This window comes from Eulemur rufifrons, chromosome 30 (assembly GCF_041146395.1).
Source record: "Eulemur rufifrons isolate Redbay chromosome 30, OSU_ERuf_1, whole genome shotgun sequence".
Classification (NCBI taxonomy): domain Eukaryota; kingdom Metazoa; phylum Chordata; class Mammalia; order Primates; family Lemuridae; genus Eulemur; species Eulemur rufifrons.
Window position 1 is genome coordinate 121,739,958 of NC_091012.1, and position 8,511 is coordinate 121,748,468.

At 37.9% G+C, this 8,511-nt stretch overlaps 1 pseudogene; it reads right to left on the reverse strand.

The window, feature by feature from the left end:
• Positions 1–1,695: 1,695 nt before the first annotated feature.
• On the reverse strand, positions 1,696–2,160 carry LOC138377870 (protein SREK1IP1 pseudogene; annotated as a pseudogene).
• Between the last annotated feature and the right edge of the window lie 6,351 nt (positions 2,161–8,511).

The following is an 8,511-nucleotide window of genomic DNA, read 5'->3' on the forward strand; positions in this document are numbered from 1 at the left end:
GATGTGGGTGCAGCTTTCCTAGAATTTAAGCACAGGTGTTATAAGGCTCCCCAAGTCTTACTGACTACATGCCAGATAGGGTGCTGGGTGAAAGAAGAATCAGTAATCCTTTCCAGTCTGTGAGGTTAAGAGTACTTACCTGATTTCACCATCAAGAATTCACCTGCAGCCATGTCTGTAGGTGACCCATTTCCAAATGTATTAATGCACCACAGTGAGGTATTTGCAATCTTTGGGGCTATGCCATGATAACTGATGCTTCTACAACATAATAAGTATTTACCTTATTGGGCATAAGGGATACCTAAGTATTAAGCAAAGTAACACTGACCAAAGTGAAAATAAAAATATAAGAAACATTTATATGTATTAATATGTGTTTGAAATGCTTACTCATACAAAATGTTTATGTAAAGGCTTTCATGATGCAATTCCCTGGCTCATAAATTTTAAAAAGTTCAGAACAAAATTCTTAATTCTAAATTTTTATTAGTTCTCCTGAGGTTTGTGACTGAAGTAAAAGAAACACCCCAAACTGGTTATTTATGAAGCCATAAGTTCAGTTGAAACTTGCTTCAAAACTACAAATTATTTCAGACTAAATATATGTGCTCACAATTATTAAAATTGTCCATATTACTCATAGGAACAAGCTGCACAGAATTTACATACTGAATAAAATAAAAATCAGTTCTAATGAAGATTTAGCTGCCTTCCTAAGTAAAAATTTCTGTGTTTGATATATCACTTTAAGACATGCCAATATGGCACAACCCAGGAGTCTATCTTAAAAATCCTGACTAATACAGCATCATCTCTGCAAGACTTACTAATAGGCTGAACTATACTAGTCTCTCTAAGGAAGAAATATTTTAATTGTTACAAAAACAAAGGGGGCAGATACTAGAAACTCTGCATTTCAGAAAAGAGTGAAACTTTGTCATAAATATTTTCATTATCATCTTCTTGCAGACACCATTCATTTAAAAAGTCCTAGTCAAGACCAATAAAGCAGCTTCATCTCCTGATATTAAAAAAGCCTAGCAGTTTTAAAACAATAATAAAGAATTTCACTATCTTTGTACATCACATTTTAGTATATAAAGCTATTAAATTTTTCAGTGTCAAGAGCAAAGCATTACCCCCTACCTAGCTTCATCACCAGAAGGTGGACACCTAATTTAGCAATACTTACTAACAGCTATGTAGATGACCTGTGTTTACTGCAGTAATGCCATTTTACTATCAACTTATGAAGTCATAACACCACCCAAATACACTGAGACAAATGCCAAAAATGATATGTTTTGTATATACACATACCTTGGGGCATGACTATCAAGTAATAAGACTGATTTAATACTTTATAGTCGTAGTGCATTAAAAATATATTGCCAGAGGGATAATAGTCCCATATATGAAAAATGTCTATATGGAAAAGGCCGTGATTTATTGCAAAGCAGAATATATAGCAAATTCCAAAGAAGGGCACGTAATTTTTGAAAACAAATTTTTATTTATTTTTATTTCCGGATATTATGAGGGTACAAACATTTTGGTTACATTTTATGTCTTTGCCTCACCCAAGCAAGGATTAGAGGCATGCCCTTCCCCTCTACAATGCTCACTCATCACGTCCATTAGTTGTGAGTAAAAACAAATTTTTAAATTTAATGGCTTAGGCCAAAGTCTCAGTTACTTTTTGGAGAATTTCCAACTATTAGGGGTTAAAGAATGCTTTTCCTTTTTCCTCTTCCTTTTTTCCTTTTTGTGATGTTTCCCCTTTTTTGATTTACTCTTGTTTTCTTTTTTCTTTTCTTTCTTCTGATATTTTTGTTTCTTTTGTTTTGAAGTATCTTCTTCAGTGGAACTGGATGAATAAGACCTTTTCCTTTTTTTTTTCAATTTGATTTTCTCTTTGCTTTTTACTTTTTTCTTCTCCTCTTCTTTACGTATTCTTTTTTCCTGTAATGCCTGCAATTTATTCAGTTCTTCACACTCTTCACTATCTTCACTGCTTGTACTGCTGATATCCAAAACTACCTCCTTTTTGGGGTCTACTCGGAGAAAATTGTGGCATTCTAAAGTCAGGTGACCAGAGTAGCCACATTTTTTACAGCCTGCTCTACCACTGTTCCAGTTGCAACCTGGGACTGCCATGACGGTGGTAAGAGAAGTCGCTGGAGCCTTCAGCTTTGAGAACGTGTTTGCTTCCTGCCGGCTGCGTGGACAACACACAGCCAAAGCGGCCCTTTTCTCGCACCCGCGATGAAGCGCCTTTGCTAAGTCCCGGACAGGCCTGTAAAGAGGATTTCTTTAAATACATTTAAAATGGCTATACGTTAGAATGATATTTCTCTTTGAGATAAATGACTAGAATTAATTGTTGTGAAGAAAGAGAATGCAACCAAAAAAAAGTCAGATTAACAGTCAATTACCAAAGAAATCATAAATGCAATGGTAAGGTTGTCAAGTATATTTGGCCTGGAGAAAACTGGCACTTACCTTCAGATGAAGGAAAGCAATTCAGCATATGTAAATGAACCCTCACTCTCTATCTCTGCCATTGAAAAGAGAACAGGAAGAAGTTAAAACAGGAAGGTTTATTTGAGAGAAAAGGCAAAAAAGGATCCCACTGGTGTAAGTTGCATGATATTAGAAAATATTATCTATGGAAGTTGTTAAGTCTCCTTACCTAGAGGTCTTTAAAATTAAAGTAGAAAGAATAACTACTCCAATTCTGGCTGTGGATGACATGTGCTTATATGTGTGGGAGAAGAAAGTTATCAAATGGAAAATCTCAGATGGTAAATTTTAGAAGGGGTTCCCCATATTCAACTGCATTCAGAGTGATATAGTGTGAGCAAATGAATGGCAGGTTCCACGATGTAATTATTACAAAGAATGATCCTGCTAATGAATGCAAGGGTCAAACGGCTAGAAAAACTATGTTTACAAAGATCTCTTATGAGTTCAGAGTGGAAAAAAAAACGCAGAATGAAAAAAATGCATTTGAAAAGGAAAGAAGTTACAGAAAGTTAAAGGGATAAGATATTGCTGAAGGTAAATTCAAGCAGCACACATCTGTAAAACTAGTGTTTCAATTGAAGCTTAACACAATCAAGGGCATGAGAAAAAAAGGAGAATCAAATTCAAAACTAGTTTATCTCTACTTAGAAAAAAACAATAAGCAGGATAAGAATGTTTCTATTTGGGGGGCAAATATTTCAAGGGAGCAAATAGAAGAAGCACTTGATACTTAATTGCCCTCCACGCTTTACATCAAGAAGAAAAAGACGGGGTGGGGGTAAGAAGATGAAGAACAGGAATTGATAGTAGGAAAATGTGTGCTGTCTTTGTTTCTAACTGATGCTATTCGCTTCTGTGACTATGCTTGTTTTTAGTTGTTTGATAAATACAGTTAATCAGAATGAAAAACAGGGATAAGAGCAAAGGTAACTCCATGATAGGCTAGGCTTCCTGGATGTGAGAAGCTAACAGCCTAGTTCTGCTTCTGTATATATGGCTTGCTGGCTTGGTGCTTAGCGTAAGTGGAGCCATGGCAGGCTTCACTAAAGTAAAGGAAAACAAAGCCCCAGGGAGGTAACCGCAAGTTACTTCCTGATAAAGGGCTGGAGAGTCCAGGGGCCCTCCAACCAACTAAGTAGATAAGAAGAGCAAGACATTATCAGCGCATGAACGGCTTGTGCAGGGCGTGTGTTCCCAATATCGCTTGTAACCAAAAACTAGAAGGTATGCAACAACAGCCCCCTCCCCCATCGGAGACCCTCCTCTTCCCCTGGGCGACGTTAACTACAACTGGCGCCAGCGCGAAAAGCCCGAAGCTTAGAGTCAACAAACCAGGAGCCAACACGATCAGCCACTTCTAAAAAAAAGAACAAATAAACTAAAGGGGGATGAAGTGCAGACTAGTATGTCGTGTGCAGACTAGTGTGTCGTGTGCAGACTAGTATGTCATGTGCAGACTAACGTGTCGTGTGAAAACTAGCATACAGAAAAGTATAAAAGCTTAACCTTTACCCCAGGGCGGGGTCCTAGTTCGTGGAGAGGCCACTGCGTTGGTGCTCTGGGACTTGGACCCTAGCTCGAACTAGCCAATAAACTCCTTTGCCTTTCTGCAGCCTCAATGACTCTGCCTCTCTGTTCCTGGGGCCAAGGGGAACCGGATCTAACAAAGAGGTGTACAGAGACATATATTTGCCTGTCCCAAAATGCTTAGGATTCTAACCTGATAATTTTATAACACAGATATATAGCATGGCTTCAGTACCTGTTTAAAGAGAAGGGGAAGAGAATGACGGTGTGCTTTATAGCAAAGAGCTTCAATGTGTAGGTTTTTGAATCTGACTACGGAGGTTCAAATTTAAGCTCAGAATGTTTACTCACTGTGGAAACTCAGACAAGTTTGTTAACCTCATCATTCTCATGTAGAAAGAAGTCTAAGAAAAAAACTGGAAAAAAAATGGTTAATGAAAGCAGATACTAAATTAATAGTTTAATAAAATGAGGAAGAATTTAATTCTTTTTATGATGAAATATTTCCACCATAGTGGAAAGAGTGATTTTTACATGTTTTTTCTTGCACTCATTCATAAGATTCACTGAATGCCTAGTGTCTTCTAGGTACAGGGAAGAATAAGACAGGCCAAGGCCTATCTTTGCCTTTGGTGGGCTAGGGGAGTTGGATGGGGCAGAATAAGACAATAAAAGTAAACAAATGATGCGGTAATTCTAGATTGAGACAGTTTTATTGAGAAACTAAAGTAGGGCAATATTAGAGAGTGGGAGAAGAGGTTAATGTCTCAGATTATGTGGGCAGTGAATTTTTTTTTTTTGAGGGACTGATTTTTTAGATGAGATGCGAAAGACGATGAAGGGTTCACGTGAAAATGTAGTGTCATGGTCAGCAAGAACAGTGGTCTCAGATGGGAAAGAGATATGTGAGAAGGCCAGAGAGCTGGAACAAGGTGCAAGGAGAAGGATAGGAGATGAGAGTGAGGAGGTAAGGCCTGGTAGAATGCTAAAGAGTATAGATTTGTAGAAAGAAGTATGCAAGCTCTGGGTGCTGCAAGGAAAGGACTGTAGGAGAACAAAAGGGGGTTGCTAAAACAACAAATTCACTTCTTAATTATCTTCCTAGAGACAGGCCTGATAATAAATGCTACTTATTGTAGTACTACAAATATGCAGAAATCTTGGTTAATAGAAATCTTGGGCCACAAGAGTCTTGCTCTAGCACTGGAGCTAGAGTGCTGTGGCATCAGCCTAGCTCACAGGAACCTCAAACTCCTGGGCTCAAGCAATCCTCCTGCCTCAGCCTCCCAAGTAGCTGGGACTACAGGCATGCGCCACCATGTCCGGCTAATTTCTTTCTATTTTTAGTAGAGACAGGGTCTCGCTCTTGCTGAGGCTGGTCTCGCCTGGGCCTCCCAGAGTGCTAGGTTTACAGGCGTGAGCCACTATGCCCTGCTAGGATTACAGGCGTGAGCCACTATGCCCAGCCACTTTTTGCATTTTTAAAACTTAGTAGATGATAACTGAAAATGACTACTGGTGGTCAGTCTCAACCAACGGTGATTTTGATTCGCTCCCCCAGGGGATCATTTCACACTGTCTGGAGATAATTTTGATCATCTCAACTGGGGTATGGGGTGCTAATGTAATCTAGTGGGTAAACAACCGCCACCCTACACCACCTACTCTCACTAATCAACCAACCAACCAACCAATCAAAGCCCATAAATGTAGGAGTTTTTAAAGGCATGAGCTCTTTATCAAAATCCCCTTTATAGAGTCACATTTTATGGGAAATAAAATGCCTAAGTGCCATCTAAGACACAGGGAACCAATACAGTCATTGTGCTTAAGGTATACAATACACATTGAGTACTAAGATCTTTTATCTTTGTTTTACATGATACATGCATCACCTATGCAAACCTGAAAGAGTCAATCCCTCAAGATGAATCTTGAGTGGCTAACTGGGCCTAAATTTAAAATAGGGCCAAGCAGCCATTTGCTGACTAGAGGTCACTGGCATACCCTGAGTTCCCAGAAAACTCAGTTTGCTTAATTTTGCGACTTTCAGAGCTGACTCACTTTGCAGACTCACTCGCCTGAACCAACCAATAAGCTATGGCCTGCATTGACCAATCAGAACTAAGCAAGCATGAACCAATCAGAACTAAGCAAGTTTGAATCCCTCGTTGGAAAGGAGGACCTGAGCAGGAGCTTTCTCTACGAAAGCCAAACCTTCCCTTTTTTCTCTGGAACGCACCTTCATTTTACACCAAAGGCTGGTTTGCAAACTGTTCACTGGAATAAAGTCTCTTTCTTCTAAATTCCTTTTCACAGAACTTTTGTTCACACCTATGTATCTGATAAACTTCTTAAATGAGAGGTTTTTAAAATTATACTTTTAAATAACTGTAAACAAAGATTGATATTTTTCTGAATGATTTTAGTGTGTAATCCAAAAATATATTCTTACACTACCATGACAGTTCTCTTGCCTATGCAAGTGATAGCAGATCACATAGCAGTAATAAAACACAAAAGGATATTTTTCAGGAAGAATGAACCAGATCGTCACACAAGCAGTATGTATCTATTAATAAAATCAATACTAGCCGAGGTGTTTAAGATTTTTCCTTATTTATCATGAAAATATTTTTTTCTGTTTCTGATTCAATTCTCTCATCAAATATCAAATATATTCAAGGCACTCCTTTAAATGTTCATGGAATTAAGGCAAAAATGTTAAGTTTAAATCATCTGTTCCCTATAAAATGAAAATTTATATTTGATGACATAAATATATCTAGTGTTATACTGAAGAAATAAGGATGATTTCTATCTCTAAGCAAAGCTTGAGCAGTTTTTAACTCCAAATTATGCTCACTGCTATTACTTATACAACATAGTTGTAGGGTAATTAGTAAGCAGGCAGCTAATGCTATTCTTGGCAATTGAGGTAGGAAAAGGAAGTAACGTTCTATTTTAATAGAGCAGATCTATGAATTACGGAATTTGAAACAAAACTCAAAATGAGTCTAGAAGTAACTATTTGAAAAGAAGAAAAGGAGGAGAACATGGCACTGAAAGCCGGAGCCTAAAATTTACATGAAGTAAAGAGAATATTTTCACCCTTTTCTTTCCTCTCCTAAATTCATGAGGCGTGAGCAAAGGATTTTGGAGCTTCCAAGGAACCCAAGCACAGAACTGAGAATCTGCTAAAGCTAGTAGAAACTGCCTATGGATCCAAGAAAATACTTAAGAGTGACTCTTACCTTTGAGACTCTGGGAAAGTGATAGCCAGTATCTACTGCAATGCACACATAACAGGATGTTTTCATCCAAGAATAAAAGATTTTAAGTTTCCACACATTCTAACATTCTCTATATAATTATACTTCTCTCTTTGCCCAACAAATTTCTGGGTTATACTTGTCCAAGCTTGTGGAAGATTACATCAAGTCCCCAATTCTTCACTCTTTCCTTTACCCATGCCCTTTGTTATATAATTTTCCTATGGTTCCCCAGTCTAGGTGGAGCACAGTTTTCCATCCCTTGATTCTGATATTGGCCATAAACTTGATTTGGTCAAACAGAACCTTGAAATTGATTGAACATTTTAATGCTAGAAAATAAGAGTTCTTTCAATACTTGAGAGTGTATGGAAAATCTACAATTTCTACCCAAGATTTCACTCAGGGTTAGGGAAGGAATAGTTGACAGAATATAGAGGAAAACATCTAGCTGATTCGATACAATAGCTTTTCATGCAACTAAAAGTCTGAAACAGGAGAATATTCTTGGTCACCATCAATAAAAAGAAAACTAACCAAAAGGGTAGAATTGAGCTATCTGGGGAAATGCCAGATGTATCTTGTAAGTTAGAAATATCTCCTGATAAAACCATCTAGCTATTCCATAAGAGGATTGGACATAAAGTTAAAATTTACTATTTTATCCCCAGTACCTGGTATAGGGCCTGTACATAGAAGTTGCTCAATGACCATGTGAGGAGTATATAAATAGATTATTGGAAATCATCCTTGAAAGAATGTTTATACATTTATGTACTTATACCACAAGTAATTGTTGAGAAACTACTATGTACCATGCCTATGGAAAGTGCTAGGGACACAGCCTTCATGAACAAAATATAAAATCACAGCCTTCATGCAGCTGACAGTCTGGTTTCAGAATACAGAACAAAGTACAAAATGGTCAGATGTTGCTAAGTGCTATGGAGAAAATATACATCAAAGAAAAGCAATGGGTGAGTTGCAATGGGAGGTCCCTGCAATTTTAAAGATGTGGTTAGGGAAGGTCTCACTAGAAAAACAAGGACATTTGAACAAATTTTTGAAGAAAGTGAAGGTATGAGCCAGGTAGATATTGAAAGTGTTCTGGGTAAAAAGAAGGGCAGGTGCAAAGGTCCTGAGGCAAGTGTGCCTGATGTACTTTAGGCACAGCAAGGTGCCT